An 18,427-nucleotide genomic window follows, 5' to 3' on the forward strand; every position below is an offset into this window, starting at 1 on the left:
ATGCACTAAAACAGTATTTTATGTCTGATTTACTTGATTTGTTGACTTTGTATAACATTTAAACTTAAGTCATTTGATCCGTTGATGTGTATACAAATTATTTCCCGAAATCAAAAGCGAGGACGCCCCTGGGTGGGGGGCTGCCCCCCCCCTTCCTCCGCCCGTGCTGTTTGGACTCTAACTACTGTCTTGGTGTCGGACCCGGTGTGAGCTGAGTGGGTCTGTAGGCGGAGTGGGTCCACTCTCAGACTGCGTGGTAAAAACAAGACTCCAAAACCGAATTCGCTCCGCTTCACTGGATCGTTTAGGCCCCGCCCCCCGACGAGCATCAGCATCCACGCGCTTCGTGCGTGATCCAGATCACAGCCCCGCCGAGCGGATGGAGTAGCACCGGCCGCCGTTCCCACTCACCGGCGTCTTTCACCCTTTTCCCTCCTGGTTTTCCATGGATTCGCCTTCTCCCTGGAATATCGCTTCATCCCATCGCGGTAAGTGTGCGCGCTGCGCGTGCGGGAGAAGCGGCGGAACGCTATTGTCTGTTGCTGAGGCAAGTTCGGACCTTTAGCAAGTCGCCGGCAGTCTCTCCGTTCATTCGGGGAATCCGGATCGTTGGAGGTAATGTGAACGACTTGGCGGACCGGTTCTGAATTGTGATCCGGTGATGTGTGGAGAAAGTGGGTGAGATTTTTGTTTAATGGATCGATATTTAGACGGACACCTGTCTCACTCCACCAGCAGCGCTACCGCCCCCCAGCGGCCATTTGCGCCCCTGCATGTAGGATATGTCCACTGCTTGTTTGCAGACTGTGCGCTGTGGATTTGTGCAAATTCGTCCTGAGTCCAGCAGAAATGAGACCCATCTGTCCCTCCTGCCGACACGGCGCCGTGCGGATGACGGACACGGGTGGCTCAGAGGCCTTGATGCTGGAGGAACCTTGATAGTGTTTCATTGCAGCATGTGGCATCATCTTTTTATTATTCTTTTTTTTTTATTACTGCTCCTGTCATCTTGTTGAGGAAAAAGGTGGAATGATTAGAATATCAGAACAGAACAGGAATATTCCAGATCTGATAGAAATCTGTTGTCTGGCTTCCTGCATGAGGAACTAATGAGCGTATAGATAGGCCAGTAGATATTTTAGATCTTATTAAAGATTTTAGTTAATTAATTTTTGCAGAACCTTATGGCTTGATACAGTTTAAACTAATGAATTATTATCAAAATGTATCTGTCATGATTGGTCAAAACTACCTATACATACCAAAACTGGTTTTGCTACCAGAAAATTTGGACCCGATTCTTGATTCCTGTGATCTGAGTTGACAATTCATCATTGTTTTTTTTTGATGAAATATAGAAAAAACCCTTACATTTAACATTTTGTTGGAGCAGATATATTTGGACATTTCAGTCATGATTTTTCCTTCACCCATTGATTTTCAATTTCAATTTATTTCATTTAGGAGGTCTCTTAGATAATAAACCGACCCTTTTATTTTTTTTTTAACTATATGGATTTGAATGACATGCGATTACACCAATCATGCTTGAACCCTCGTGCGCATACGTGAGTTTTTTCACGTGACGTCATTTCCCTGTGGGCAGGCCTTAAGTGAGATGTGGTCCCGCCCTCTCCGCTGAATTCCTTTGTTTCACACGCTGTGTTGTGAAAGTGTAGGTACACGGACCCACAACAGGGGGCGCAATGAACGGACAATAGAGAAAGGTGAATAACAAGTTTTACTGTTGTGAACAGGGCACAACCAATACAACAATTAATACTTTAGAGTTGTAAGTCGAAATCTGCTGGTGTTGTGTGGGCAGGCTCGAAGGTAGGAGACGTCCGTCCCAGTCGAACCGGAACCACCCAGATTTCCTCTGCCACCGAAAACCAGGAGTACTGGAACCGCCAAGTCCCGAATTCCCAGGTGGCCACTGCCTTCGCTCGTCGGATCCGGTACTGCTGGCGGGAAAGAGCACAAACACACAGGTATGGATGCGACAGCACCCAGTAGACGGAGAGGGGAGAAGCCGCCTCCACCTCTTGTAATAATGAAGCAGGAAGGTGAGTACTTATCCAAGCAAGGTGCTTTCTGTAATCAGCTGTCCTGAAATGGTTTAGCAAGGTTTATCAGAGTCCTCAATATATATACTAGCAAAGAAGGTTACCTTAATCTCAAGGCGATATCTCGGCACTGAGGTGGAGACGCTGTCCTGCTGATATACTCCGTCCTGAGTGCAGTCAGCTGTGTCTAGTAATGGGTGACAGCTGTCATCCTGACAGCCTTCGTCAGCGGCAGCGCCCTCTGGTGCCTGGAGCCCGCACTCCAGGCAGGGCGCCCTCTGGTGGTGGTGGGCCAGCAGTACCTCCTCTTCAGCGGCCCACACAACACGCTGCTCTAGACGGCGCGCGTTGCTTTATCAAACTTTTTTCTGGACCTGTGAGGAATATCCGAGTGGACACTATTCGAGAAATTAAGTTGGTTTTCGTTGAAAAGTTTAACGGCTGATGAGAGATTATGGGGTGTTTCTGTCGCTGTAAGGACTTCCCACAGAGCGGGACGTCCTGCAGCGCTTCCAGGCACCGTCGTTGGCCTATTTCGACCTGAAAACATCCTAATTTAAGGCTTAATTCATCCAGGACGTCATGAGAGAACAGAGAAGATTCAGAAGAGGCCGGCATGAGGACTTTATGCGGACATTCCACTGTTTAAGGACATTTTTTAATGAAAGATGTACGCGCAAATTCGCCGAGTCGTTTCCGTAACGACTCGGCAAATCTGTGTGCGCCGCGACAAGAAAAACACCTCCGTGTTGAAAACCATTTGTAAAATTCAGGCGGCTTTTGATAGCTTTCAACAAGTGAGTAACTGAGAAATTGTTTAACAGCTTGGGCATGTTCCAACTTGCCCGTTAAGGTTTCCAACGGAGGTGTTTTTCCTGTCATGACCCCCTGCGGTCGGGTCCGGCCCGACATGCTCCTCATGCCGACTTCTTCTGAAAGTTCTCTGTTCTCTGACGACTTCCTGGGTCAACAGAGCCTGAAATGTGGAAGTTTTCAACTTGAAACGGTGAGACGATGCCGCCTCGAAGCGCAGATCGCCGTCAGGCGCCGTGGGCCGTCCTTACGGCGACACTACCAGACCAAAATCTCTCATCAGCCGTTAAAATTTTTACCGAAAACCAGCTGAATTTATCGAATGGTGTCCACTCAATTGTGCCTTACAGTTTTGAAAAAATTTTGATCAAACAAAGCAGCAGTCTCTGAGCCATTCCTAAACAACGAAAAAACGACGAGAGGGTGGGCGACTCCTCACTCAAAGACTGCCCACAGGCGAATGACGTAACCGACAGGTGTGAAAAAACTCTCGCATGCCCACGAGGGTTCAAGCATGTCTGATGTAATCACACGTGATTCAAATCCATATGGTTTTTGAAAAAAATAATAAGGTCGGATACTTTTCTAATAGACCTCGAAAACAATGTCGGACTCTGTTGTTTTCTCTGGGCCCCTCCCCAATCAGACCGGGAGTGACATGTTTAGCCGCATGTTCTCCTTGAATTGCTGGCTGTCTGAGTGGTGTCCAAAAAATGAGGTGGGCTTCATTGATAATTGGCAAAGCTTCTGGGGAAAACCTGGTCTTGTTAGGAGAGACGGCATCCATCCCACTTTAGAGGGAGCAGCTCTCATTTCTAGAAATCTGGCCAATTTTTTGGGATCCTCCAAACTGTGACTGTCTAGCGTTGGGACCAGGAGGCAGAGCTGTGGTCTTATACACCTCTCTGCAGCTTCTCTCCCCCTGCCATCCCCCTATTACCCCATCCCCGTAGAGACGGTGCCTGCTCCCAGACCACCAATAACTAGCAAAAATCTATTTAAGCATAAAAATTCAAAAAGAAAAATAATATAGCACCTTCAATTGCACCACAGACTAAAACAGTTAAATGTGGTCTATTAAACATTAGGTCTCTTTCTTCTAAGTCCCTGTTGGTAAATGATATAATAATTGATCAACGTATTGATTTATTCTGCCTAACAGAAACTTGGTTACAGCAGGATGAATATGTTAGTTTAAATGAGTCAACACCCCCGAGTCACACTAACTGTCTGAATGCTCGTAGCACGGGCCGGGGCGGAGGATTAGCAGCAATCTTCCATTCCAGCTTATTAATTAATCAAAAACCTAGACAGAGCTTTAATTCATTTGAAAGCTTGTCTCTTAGTCTTGTCCATCCAAATTGGAAGTCCCAAAAACCAGTTTTATTTGTTATTATCTATCGTCCACCTGGTCGTTACTGTGAGTTTCTCTGTGAATTTTCAGACCTTTTGTCTGACTTAGTGCTTAGCTCAGACAAGATAATTATAGTGGGCGATTTTAACATCCACACAGATGCTGAGAATGACAGCCTCAACACTGCATTTAATCTATTATTAGACTCTATCGGCTTTGCTCAAAAAGTAAATGAGTCCACCCACCACTTTAATCATATCTTAGATCTTGTTCTGACTTATGGTATGGAAATAGAAGACTTAACAGTATTCCCTGAAAACTCCCTTTTGTCTGATCATTTTTTAATAACATTTACATTTACCCTGATGGACTACCCTGCAGTGGGGAATAAGTTTCATTACACTAGAAGTCTTTCAGAAAGCGCTGTAACTAGGTTTAAGGATATGATTCCTTCTTTATGTTCTCTAATGTCATATACCAACACAGAGCAGAGTAGCTACCTAAACTCTGTAAGGGAGTTAGAGTATCTTGTCAATAGTTTTACATCCTCATTGAAGACAACTTTGGATGCTGTAGCTCCTCTGAAAAAGAGAGCTTTAAATCAGAAGTGTCTGACTCCGTGGTATAACTCACAAACTCGTAGCTTAAAGCAGATAACCCGTAAGTTGGAGAGGAAATGGCGTCTCACTAATTTAGAAGATCTTCACTTAGCCTGGAAAAAGAGTTTGTTGCTCTATAAGAAAGCCCTTCGTGAAGCTAGGACATCTTTCTACTCATCACTAATTGAAGAAAATAAGAACAACCCCAGGTTTCTTTTCAGCACTGTAGCCAGGCTGACAAAGAGTCAGAGCTCTATTGAGCTGAGTATTCCATTAACTTTAACTAGTAATGACTTCATGACTTTCTTTGCTAACAAAATTTTGACTATTAGAGAAAAAATTACTCATAACCATCCCAAAGATGTATCGTTATCTTTGGCTGCTTTCAGTGATGCCGGTATTTGGTTAGACTCTTTCTCTCCGATTGTTCTGTCTGAGTTATTTTCATTAGTTACTTCATCCAAACCATCAACATGCTTATTAGACCCCATTCCTGCCAGGCTGCTCAAGGAAGTCCTACCATTATTTAATGCTTCAATCTTAAATATGATCAATCTATCTTTGTTAGTTGGTTATGTACCACAGGCCTTTGAGGTGGCAGTAATTAAACCATTACTTAAAAAGCCATCACTTGACCCAGCTATCTTAGCTAATTATAGGCCAATCTCCAACCTTCCTTTTCTCTCAAAGATTCTTGAGAGGGTAGTTGTAAAACAGCTAACTGATCACCTGCAGAGGAATGGTCTATTTGAAGAGTTTCAGTCAGGTTTTAGAATTCATCATAGTACAGAAACAGCATTAGTGAAGGTTACAAATGATCTTCTTATGGCTTCGGACAGTGGACTTATCTCTGTGCTTGTTCTGTTGGACCTCAGTGCTGCTTTTGATACTGTTGACCATAAAATTTTATTACAGAGATTAGAGCATGTCATAGGTATTAAAGGCATTGCGCTGCGGTGGTTTGAATCATATTTGTCTAATAGATTACAGTTTGTTCATGTAAATGGGGAATCTTCTTCACAGACTAAAGTTAATTATGGAGTTCCACAAGGTTCTGTGCTAGGACCAATTTTATTCACTTTATACATGCTTCCCTTGGGCAGTATTATTAGACGGTATTGCTTAAATTTTCATTGTTACGCAGATGATACCCAGCTTTATCTATCCATGAAGCCAGAGGATACGCACCAATTAGCTAAACTGCAGGATTGTCTTACAGACATAAAGACATGGATGACCTCTAATTTCCTGCTTTTAAACTCAGATAAAACTGAAGTTATTGTACTTGGCCCCACAAATCTTAGAAGCATGGTGTCTAACCAGATCGTTACTCTGGATGGCATTTCCCTGATCTCTAGTAATACTGTGAGAAATCTTGGAGTTATTTTTGATCAGGATATGTCATTCAAAGCGCATATTAAACAAATATGTAGGACTGCCTTTTTGCATTTACGCAATATCTCTAAAATCAGAAAGGTCTTGTCTCAGAGTGATGCTGAAAAACTAATTCATGCATTTGTTTCCTCTAGGCTGGACTATTGTAATTCATTATTATCAGGTTGTCCTAAAAGTTCCCTAAAAGCCTTCAGTTGGTTCAGAATGCTGCAGCTAGAGTACTGACGGGGACTAGCAGGAGAGAGCATATCTCACCCGTGTTGGCCTCCCTTCATTGGCTTCCTGTTAATGCTAGAATAGAATTTAAAATTCTTCTTCTTACTTATAAGGTTTTGAATAATCAGGTCCCATCTTATCTTAGGGACCTCATAGTACCATATTACCCCATTAGAGCGCTTCGCTCTCAGACTGCGGGCTTACTTGTAGTTCCTAGGGTTTGTAAGAGTAGAATGGGAGGCAGAGCCTTCAGCTTTCAGGCTCCTCTCCTGTGGAACCAGCTCCCAATTCAGATCAGGGAGACAGATACCCTCTCTACTTTTAAGATTAGGCTTAAAACTTTCCTTTTCGCTAAGGCTTATAGTTAGGGCTGGATCGGGTGACCCTGGACCATCCCTTGGTTATGTTGCTTTAGACGTAGACTGTGTTTCATAATTATTGTATGGCCTTGCCTTGCAATGTGGAGCGCCTTGGGGCAACTGTTTGTTGTGATTTGGCGCTATACAAGAAAAAAGTTGATTGATTGATTGATTGATATAGCGCTAAATCACAACAAAGTTGTCCCAAGGCGCTTCACACAAGTAACCTCTAGAGCAGTGCAGAAGAAACCTCAAGCAGACCAGACGCACAGGGGTGACCCTCTGCTTGGGTCATTCCAGGGTGCCTGAAGCATTTCTATAATCCTATTTTTCCTTTACGTGTTACACATAAAATCAAGAATCTCTTCAAATCTCAGTTTACTAAACATTCCCAGCACATAAACAAACAGGTGACCATCACTCCTGCGTGTCCATTTGTCCCCCTTTCTCACATGTGTAGTCTGCTTTAAACATATAATAGTCCATGAGCCACTCATCAGTTTTGACCAAATCTGTACCACTTAAGTGGAACAAACAGCACTTAGAATCCAGCCTCAGTGTATCACGGCCTACACAAAAATGTATGATAGCAATTTAAGGGTGGTAGCTGTAACCAGGTAGGGGTCAGTGAAGAATTACACAGAGGTCAAACTTTAAAAATGCTCCAATCATGTTGAAAACTATATCACATTACTTGTGTGGTCATAACGATATAGTTTGGACTATCTGTGATGGAATGTTCTGGAGTTATGGGGTAAAAACAGCAAAAATGGTGACAAAGGTCAATTTCAGTTTGTACAGGGGTCAAAAGTTAAAGTTGCTAAAATTCAGTAAAAAATGATGCGAATTATTGTTTGGGTTAATAGGGTTCTAATAAGGAATAGTTTGCACCATCTGTCATGCTTAGTTATCTTGTTACAGAGTAATATATGTCACATGTCATAGAATCCAATTTTTGTTGACCTTGTTTGACCTTTACCTTGGAGACCAAACATTCAACACAGTCAAAACTATTCCATTTATTAATCCTTTTATTTCAACCAATAATTTGCATTATTCTGTAATCTGTACTGAAATTGGAGCAACTTTAACTTTTGACCCTTGTACAAACTGAAACTGACCTTTGTCACAATTTTTGCTGTTTTTACCCCATAACTCCAGAACATTCCATCACAGATAGCCCAAACTATACCTTTTTGTAATCGTTATGACCAGACAAGTACTGTAATATAGTTTTCAACATGATTGGAGCATTTTTAAAGTTTGACCTCTGTGTAATTCTTCCCTGACCCCTACCTGGCTACAGCTACCACCCTGAGATTGCTATAATACATTTTTGTGTAGGCCATGATACACTAAGGCTGGATTCTAAGTGTTGTTTATTCCCCTTAAGTAGTACCGAAAACCTGCTTGGCCCATGGACTATAATGTTTGCTGTAGATAAGTCCCCCCCGCCCCAAAAAAAACAGGTTTACAAACAGTTTTGTACATGTGGGGGGGGGGGTTGATGGGCTAGTGGTTAAGCGTTGGGCTTCAGACCAGAGGATCCTTGGTTCAAAACCCATCCAGACTGGAAAATCATTCCTTGGCAAGGTCCTTAATCCCCAAGTTGCTCCAAATGTGTATGAGTACCTTGCGTAGTAGCACCCTGTCATCAGTATGTGAGTGTATCTGTGTGAATGGGTGAATGTGAGGCATCATTGTAAAGAGCTTTGAGTTTCTGATGAAGATGGAAAAGCGCAGCCCATTTACCCGTAGGTGTTCAGCAGTGGTGCCTTGCAGTTCTGGGGTGGTAGTTTTACAGCAAAGTTTTACTGCTGCCATCAGATTAAAAGATCAGATGAGTATACTTCAGTTGTGTTTGTACAATATCCTGATACTAGGGTTGCAACAATTCACAGATATGTACAGTGAGGAAAATAAGTATTTGAACACCCTGCGGTTTTGCAAGTTCTCCCACTTAGAAATCATGGAGCGGTCTGAAATTTTCATCTTAGGTGCATGTCCACTGTGAGAGCCATAATCTAAAAAACAAAATCCTGAAATCACAATGTATGATTTTTTTTTTTTAATAATTTATTTGTATGTTACTGCTGCAAATAAGTATTTGATCCCCTACCAACCAGCAAGAATTCTGGCTCACACAGACCTGTTAGTTCTTCTTTAAGAAGCCCTCTTATTCTGCACTCTTTACCTGTATTAATTGCACCTGTTTGAACTTATCTGTATAAAAGACACCTGTTCACACACTCAATCAATCACACTCCAACCTGTCCACCATAGCCAAGACCAAAGAGCTGTCTAAGGACACCAGGGACAAAACTGTAGACCTGCACAAGGCTGGGATGGACTACAGGACAACAGGCAAGCAGCTTGGTAGAAGACAACAACTGTTATGATTATTTATTAGAAAGTGGAAGAAACACAAGATGACTGTCAATCTCCCTCGGTCTGGGATTCCATGCAAGATCTCACTTTGTGGGGTAAGGATGATTCTGAGAAAGCTCAGAACTACACAGGAGGACTTGGTCAATGACCTGAAGAGAGCTGGGACCACAGTCACAAAGATTACATTAGTAACACATGATGCTGTCATGGTTTAAAATCCTGCAGGGCAGCAAGGTCCCCTTGCTCAAGCCAGCACATGTCCAGACCCATTTGAAGTTCACCAGTGACCATCTGGATGATCAAGAGGAGGCATGGGAGAAGGTCATGTGGTCAGATGAGACCAGAATAGAGCTTTTTGGAATAAACTCAACTTACCATGAAGCATGGGGGTGGAAACATCATACTCTGGTGGTGCTCTTCTGCAAAGGAGACAGGACGACTGCACCGTATTGAAGGGAGGATGGATGGGGTCATGTATTGCGAGATTTTGGCAAACAACCTCCTTCCCTCAGTAAGAGCATTGAAGATGGGTCATGGCTGGGTCTTCCAGCATGACAATGACCCCAAACACACAGCCAGGGCAAATAAGGAGGGGCTCTGTAAGAAGCATTTCAAGGTCCTGGAGTGGCCTGGCCAGTCTCCAGACCTGAACTCAATAGAAAATCTTTGGAGGGAGCTGAAACTCCAAACCTGAAAGATCTAGAGAAGATCTGTATGGAGGAGTGGACCAAAATCCCCGCTGAAGTGTGTGAAAACCTGGTGAAAAAATACAGGAAACGTTTGACCTCTGTAATTGCAAACAAAGGCTACTGTACCAAATATTAACATTGATTTTCACAGGTGTTGAAATACTTATTTGCAGCAGTAACATACAAATAAATTATTAAAAAAATCATACATTGTGATTTCCGGATTATTATTATTTTTTTTAGATTATGTCTCTCACAGTGGACATGCACCTAAGATGAAAATTTCAGACCCCCCCATGATTTCTAAGTGGGAGAACTTACAAAATCGCAGGGTGTTCAAATACTTATTTTCCTCACTGTATTGGAAATCGGTTTCCATCGATTCGTGGGCCCCTAGATCAGTCTAAATGCACTGTAACCTGGTTGATGACATGATTTGAATGACTTTAATGAATGATATTATGCTGCTAATTCTTTGTCTTCAAACCCTCAAATATTCAAACAAACTCTTGATGGTTCAGAATGGGGAAAGTATGTTTAAACACTTGTTGAATGATTTTTACTCCGGTGGTACTGCATTTTTTTTTTTCTTACTGGCTAACGTGCCACTGCCTTGGCCCTGCTGCACAACGGGCTACAATCATAACAAAATAAATTAAAGTGAGGAGTTAAGAAAAAACAGTTGAATTTTAGTGCATGTAAATCTAAGCGATGTTAAAAGGTTAAAAGCAGCTGGCTTCTTCTAAGTTGCACTTTTGTGCTGCTGAATGTGGTGCTGTCCTCAGTTGTGAACAAAAGTGAGCAGAGGCAGTGCCATTATGCAGCACTACAGTAGTAAAAGGCTGAGGAAGTCAACGATCATTTGTAAATACGAGGGTCTGTAGAAAAGTATCTGACCTTTTTATTTTTTTTCAAAAACCTGATGGATTTGAATCACGTGTGCTTGCATGAGCCAACCTTGAACCTTCGTGCGCATGCGTGAATTTTTTCACGCCTGTCGATTGCGTCATTTGCTGTAAGCAGCCTTTGTGTGAGGATGGGTGGAGTCTCTCGTCGGATTTTCATTGCAAGGAAAATGGCGGAACGACTGGAGCAGCGTGACTGCATCAAATTTTGCCAGAAACTGTGCGACAGCCAGGTGGAAACCATCAGAAGATTCAGACGGAATTTGGTGACGATTCCTATGGGCTTCACACAGATTAAGGAGCAGTACAACGGTTTAAAGACGTCCCGCACAATGGTGGAGAGCGAGCCACGCTCCGGGCGGCCATCAACATGCTGAAATGACCAGATCATTTCCAAAGTGAACACTGTGGTGATGTGGGACCGTCGTGTGACTATCCAAAGAAATTGCCGGAAGAGGTGGACATCCGCACTTTTTTCGGCACATTCACTGTGACAGAAGATTTGGCCATTGAAAAGAGTGACGGTGAAATTCGTGTGCTGCTGCTGACGGAGCAAAAGCACCTTCGTGTTGAAGCCTCACAGGACATGTGTGACATGCCACCACTTCCACCATTCGGAAGATTCCAGATGGCTTTTCGGTGGCTTTTTCAGTCGTCGTGACTATCCGAGAAATTGTGGAAGAGGTGGGCTGATGATTCTTGGATAGTCACATGACTGTCCGCCTCACCACAGCGTTCACTTTGGAATGATCTGGTCAATTTCAGGATGTTGATGGCACTACAGGAGCGTGGCGGCGCTCTTCACCGTTGTGCGGGCGTCTTTTAAACGGTTGTACCGCTCCTTAATCTGTGTGATGCCCATAGCATCGTCACCGAAGCCGTCTGAATAATCCAAATGGCAAAATTTGATTGCAGTCGCGCTGCTGCAGTCGTTCCGCCATTTTCCTTGCAAAGAAAAAACGAACGAGACTCCACCCATCCTCACACAAAGGCTGCTTACAAGCAAATGACGCAATCGACAGGGTGTTAAAAAGTCATGCATGTGCACGAAGGGTCAAGGTTGGCTCATGCAAGCACACGTGATTCAAATCATCAGGTTTTTGCAAAAAATAAAAGGTCGGATACTTTTCTAACAGACCTTGTATGTGTTTTAAGGTAATTCATGGAGCTTTGTTCATTCTAATCCATAAGGAAAATAAATGTTGACATTAAACAAAGAATTGTATTGGACTGCATCATATCGCAACCTAAACGAAGTCTTCCATAAAGTACACTGAGTCGTATAGTATCTCATGCTTTTTGATGTGTATCGCATTGTTTTCTAAAGGAAGAGAAGCACAACCTCAGCTGATATCAAGAACAATGTAGCACCATATTTGAAAATCTACCGTATTTTCTGCACCATAAGGCGCACCGGATATAAGGCGCACCCTCAATTAGCGGGTACTAACCCTTACAAAAGGTGCACGCTAAAACATATAGTCTACAAAAAAAAAAAAGTCACGGAAGCAAAATGGTGAGTTTATTTGAACTTTTTAACAACTTTGAACTACTGGTATTTAACAATATGGTACTCACATTATTTTTATTATGGTTCTGTCACAAATCCATCGAGTCTCATCTTCGTGTGCTGAAATTGACCAGTTGGACTTCTAGCTGTGGCCACCTCGCTTTCTTTCTGCGGAAACTCCGTTTGGTCTTTTTAACTTGGCGCAGTTCATTTCTTGTTGCCTCTCGCAGCTGCTCTATTCCCATGAACAACTGCGTAACTGATAGCCTGCAGTTTGAATTGTGCCTTGTAAGCATGTCTCTTTGCTGGTGCCATTTTTGGGGGTCCTTAGACAAACAAATGTTGTTTTGCAGGATACCTGTAGTATACAGTAACTACCGGAGGAGTGGCGGAGGTAAGGGTACGTACCACAGACTCACGGACTCTTCTCTGATTGGTTTATGGCTGGCAGGGTACGTACTCTACGCGTATTAAGTAATGTTCTCCGATTGGTTTATCACTGCCAGGGTACGTACTCTACGCTGCTAGCGTACATACTTTACGTATTACGTCCTTGTGTCAGTGGGAAATGGGCCAATATTGCGACGGTCAAAGACAACGTCGGTCGTTTTTACAGATTTTGGAATTCAGTGCGCACATAAGGCGCACCGGATATAGAGCGCACACGATTTTTGTGAACATTTAAGGCTTTTAGGTGCGGCTTATGGTGCGAAAATACGGTTACTTTGTAAAATGTTTCTGGTCTTTGAACCATCAATAGCAGGAAAACAGTGACGGCTTTTAAGAGCGGCCGTTCAGACATAGTACAGCGAGGGCGGCGGAAATGACCTGTGACCTATCAGATGCCTCTATGGTCCCATGCTAGAGATGACTGTTGATCATATCTCACACACACACACTACCACACACACACACACACAACACACACACACACACACACACACACACACACACACACACACACCACACACACACACACACACACACACACACACACACCACACACACACACACACTCTTTCCATGGTCCATTGATAGCGGGTATTCAATTACTGGGAGATGTGGGGGTGACTTTATTAGTGAGGTGGGGGTGTTGTGCAGTCAGCTGATTGGGCGATAAATCCGTCAGTGTGATGTCCCGGGGGAGATTTTACCCCAAGGTGAGATAAGGCCTGCCTCTGGGAATTCACTGACCCTTATTTCATTGAAGACGGCTGAGGCGAGTTAACTGTTGGGGAAGAATAATGACACCGACATCGCTGGACATGCTTTTTTGCATATTGTTGCTTCAGCCTGTCTGGGTTGCATTTGTCCACAGCTACATGATTAAAACTCTACCTAATGTGGCCAAATAGTCTATTTACAGGGCTACTTGATTAATGTGTGTGACTTAAATCGGTGGTTTTGTAATGTGCCAGAGTGCAGCTTGATGTTTTCAGCCAAGACTATAATTAGTGCAGATTCAAATGGGTGCTGCTGCTTAAATACTTGCAGCCAAATATCCCTATTGGCTGAGAATTCGGTTATGTTGGCTAAATACACAGTAACTGACCATATTAAAAGGGAATGTGAGATTCTCAATGACCACAACACGAAATGCTGACAACTGAAATCTGGTCAGTTTCATTTCTAAATACAGGAATTATTTTGGCAAAATTAAATATATGATTTGCAAACTGCTGTCGTGTGTGTAGAGAAGGAGGCTCTGTGGGAGGGAACTGGACAACCAGGTGTGTTCAGTTCAGGACATTTCATTTGGATTGTCCCAGCCGCAAATGGATGCTGGCCTTGGTTGGGGAAGTAACCTGCGATGGATTGAAGTCCTGTTCAGGGAGGGTTCGAGTCTCACATGCTTCACATGAAGGTATTCTGGGCTAAGCACCGGTCCAGCTGGCTGTAAAAGTGATAATTTAATTCTTACATTTAGTATAAATTGCAGTTAAAATGCAATTTGTTTTTGGAATGTGTTGCAGGCCTTAAATGCAGGAATGGATGGAAAGAACAGAGAGACGTATTCACATATGCATGAAATATCTGGAGTTTGTATATAAGAAGAAGAAGAAGAAGAGTGGACTGGGATCAGTATGTTTTTGGAAAAGGCTGAAAAGTTTTCCCTGTCCATCTTAGTCTGACATGATGGTGGAGATTGGGATTAATCTAAACTTGAGCTGTCAGCTTTGATCATGTCATTTAAATTACTCGTAAGTGAAAATTCTGATAACCATGGTGTTACCAAATCAGGCCCATTGTGTGTGAGGCAAGAAGTGTGTGATGAGTCTGAGTCTGTGTCTGTAGCATGGCCCCAAGCAGAGGGTCACCCCTTTGAGCTGGTCTGCTTGAGGTTTCTTCCTCAAATCATCAGAGGGAGTTTTTCCTTACCACTGTCGCCTATGTGCTTGTTCTAGGGGTTGGAAAGGTTAGACCTTACTTGTGTGAAGCACCTTGAGGCAACTTTGTTGTGATTTGGAGCTATATAAATGAAATAAATTAAATAATTATGATGAAAACTGTGACTTTGCCTATTTTAGGCCTTGTCCACACAGAAACGGAACTTTCCCTGTACAATGTTTTTCTTTGTCGTTTTAAAAAAAGTGTTCCGTAAAGACGGCACCATATTAGAGAAATATCATTGTCCACAAAAAAAAATGCTCAAACCACCAGAAATTGCTGTGGTATATGTGCCAGGCCTGTATACGGCGCTGTACCGCTTCACCAAAAAATGAAGAAGACATGGTGCATGCACATAACCGGCATAAGGAGCTAATCAATGTGGCAGCAGAAGCTACAACTTTACAAAGTGGCACACTGAGCAAATATAACGTCTTTAAATCTGAACTGTTACATCCTTTCAGATGGATTCATCATCACAGCCTGACAAATCTGATGTCCACACAAGACGTCCTTGTTTGGACGATCATGTCTGGAATACTTTAATTCCACATCATGGAAATTAGGGCTGGAACGATTAGTCGAGTAACTCGAATAATTCCATTACAAAAATGTTCGAGGCAAATTCTGTGCCTTGTAGCTTCGTTTAACGTTGTAGTACATATGCCAGGCCTGTGTGTGGCGCTGCAATGTCCACAGGAGAAAAAAAAACAGAGGATGACTGGAGCATAACAGCTAATGAAATTAGCAACGATAGCTACCGCTTTCCAGCGTGACACAGAGTAAAATAAAGCCTTTTAAGAGATAGATGGTCCATGCCGATCATTCTGAAATAGACTTACTGTGCATTTAAAGCGAAGCAGTGTGTTTGTCTTGTTTTAAAAACACACGGTCTGCTCTACGTGGGAGGGACGGTGGCCGGCTGCTCTCTGCACGGTGTGAGGGGCTCTCAGACCGGGCGAGTCGCAGCTCTGGCCCCGACTACATTGACAAATAGCAGAAGTGCACTCTTTCTTCTGTGTTTCCCTCAGACTCGCACTGTTTGACTTTTTAATTTTTTGCTTTTTTGGACAACACACAACACTTCACAAACACGGTGACTTAAATAAAATAATAATAAAAAAAAAACTGCGAGGCTGCATGTTCAACCTCCAGCTGAAATGCATCTGCTGAATTGCAGAGAAAGAGGGAAAAAAAAAAATCACACAGGGACCCAGTCCATCAACCTTAAAAAAAAAAAAAAACTTAAAAATGGTTACATTTTACAAGTTGGAGAAAACAAAACAGAAAGCCACATCCCATTGCAATTTCAGCAAAATGCCAACACTTTGGCGCAGTGACATTGTGCCATTGCTTAAGGAGAGCCCTGGACTATCGATGTTTAAAAACGCAAAAGTACTTTTTATCCGATTACTCGATTAATCGCCAGAATATTCGATAGAATACTCGATTACTAAAATAATCGATAGCTGCAGCCCTAATGGAAATTGCTTGTGGATAAACATAGTGTTTTTAAAGAAGTCCCTCTGTGTTTGTTTTAGAGCCCAACCAATATGGATTTTTTGAGGCCGATGCTGATAATGTTATTTGGATGAAAAAAATGCAGATAATCGATAAATTGGCTGATTTGCCGATAGCCGATAAATCAGCCGATATTATTATTATTTTTTTTAATGAATAAAATGTTCTTTTTTGGACCCTTAACAAAAAAGGTATGAGCTAAAAGCTGAAGCTTTGTCCTCATATTGAGTAACTTTATAACAGAGAAGAATTTTCAAGTTAAAAAAAATGCAGTCAAGAATTAAACCTTTGTGAAATTAATAAATACATATCCTTAAAAAGAGTTGTGAAATACATCTGATCTAGTACCTCTTGTTGCTGCAACTTAGATATAAGTTCAGGATAATGATATAGATCCTTATAAACTTACTTGTATGCTTTTGTCAGCTGATCAGTGCAGTGTGACGGGGAACTACGGGGGCCGGTGATGAACACATTTAAGCAGGGGTGTAAGCAGCTCTCAGTTGAATGGAGTCAGACCTCCATCTACTGGACAAACGGTGCAAGGACATTTTACATTGCCAACACAAACATTATTTCAGTAACTGTTCTGTTTATGAGAAATTATCAGCGTTCTATCGGCAAAATTTCGGCCAATAGTGAGTACTTTGAAAAGGGCTTATATTGACCGATAATATTGGCTGGCCGATATATCGGTCGGGCTCTAGTTTGTTTGCTCTCAGTGCACCTCAACATGAGCCAGAGGACATCTGTGCTTTGTCCCACCACCAAGGACATAAAATGACATCTTTTAAAGGCTGAAAGTCCCTTCTGCATTTATTTTATTAGTCACAGCTCTCCATTTATTCACAATCAGCGTTCACCACAGCCATCCTTCATCTCTTCAGCTTTCTGCTAGTGACAAAAATAAACCCCATGAATGATCCAACAAGACAAAAAAGTGTTAATTACACTGTTAACAAAAACAACGACAACAACATGTCATTCATTTGAGTGGCTGAGCATAGAGAGGTGACATCGTTTCAGAAAGTTCCATATAGGCTTGTCCATATGAATACGAGAATCCGGTGGTTTCATATTTGTCCACTCTGGGACCCATTTTCAAAAAGTAGAGTTTTCAGGCTCTGAAAATGCTGGCTCCGAGTGGACGAAATGGAAATACAATACCAAACTTCTGCTGATAGGCCTGAACCGGTCTCGGTGTGGATGATGTCTTAGTTTTTAGCTTTTGCATTTGCAAAAGGCATGCAGAGGTAAAATAAAACAGTTATGAGGGTGTATATTTGGTTCAAGATAAACACCAAAATGTTTCTGACCCTCCCACAAGTTTGTTCAGGATAAACAAACCACAAGAAACGTAGTTGTGCATTCTAGATAATCATGCACATCGCAGTGACATTGCAACACACATATTTTTATCGCAGAGTTTGGAAAAGTACAAAAAAGTTAAAACCCTAACCTATTTTCATGTTAACCTTAAGGCTTGTCACCAACGTCACACGTCATTGATAATAAGAAGTAAGTCCTATACAAACCTTGAGGGGCATTGGTGCTGATACAATTTCCACAGAGTCAACCAAGGCTGGTACCCGTTTACAGGCCTGGGGGGTGCAGGGGTCATCTGAAACAGCTGCAGAAGAGATATCTTGTCCAAGGACACAGACAGGCAACAGCACTACGGAACAAAACCAGGTCTAGCTACTTGGCCTGTCCAGCTCCCATCTCTCTGAGCTACATCCAACAGTTCAGTTGTGTTCTGGATTGAATCCCCAAGATTACAGGCTGCGATGTCCAGATCTTAGTGTAGGCTCCTCTTCTTACTGTCTTCCAGGAGGGAACTTAGCCACTATGATTTCGAAACTGAATTCCTGAGCAAACACTGGTACCCATTTTCAGTGGGTGGACTGTGACAATGCAGATCAAGTGTCTTTTCCAAGGACCCAGACATGGAGCATGACTGGAAATCCAAAACCAGGGCCTGGTGTCGTAAAGCAACCTAATATCTTCAGTATACTAAACTTTCTTAGTCGACTGCAATTAGTCGCCCAACATTATCTGTCTAATCACGTTGCACATTGATGGTTAACTTGTAGATTAGCCGTCCTTACCTTAGAACACAGTTTTCATGAGCATAACAGCCTCACACGTGCCGTTGCCAAGAGCCGCTCCAGTGCGCGACAGCTTTGTTTACTTCCGGGTTGGTCCTTGTCATGAACTATGTAGC

At 42.7% G+C, this 18,427-nt stretch overlaps 1 protein-coding gene across 2 annotated transcripts in view; it reads left to right on the forward strand.

Annotated features, from left to right (window-relative positions):
• The first annotated feature begins 217 nt into the window (after positions 1–217).
• The window catches only part of plppr1 (phospholipid phosphatase related 1), a 133,978-nt gene continuing 115,768 nt past the window's right edge, over positions 218–18,427 (forward strand). Inside the window, exon 1 of one of the 2 annotated variants that reach the window (XM_034192328.1) lies at positions 218–488. The gene's annotated coding sequence lies outside the window, so the exon portion shown is untranslated. Of the gene's footprint in view, positions 489–509; positions 616–18,427 lie in introns of those variants that run through there. The other variant, XM_034192329.1, reaches the window with a different exon arrangement.

This window comes from Thalassophryne amazonica, chromosome 17, assembly GCF_902500255.1.
Source record: "Thalassophryne amazonica chromosome 17, fThaAma1.1, whole genome shotgun sequence".
In the NCBI taxonomy this organism is placed as follows: Eukaryota; Metazoa; Chordata; class Actinopteri; order Batrachoidiformes; family Batrachoididae; genus Thalassophryne; species Thalassophryne amazonica.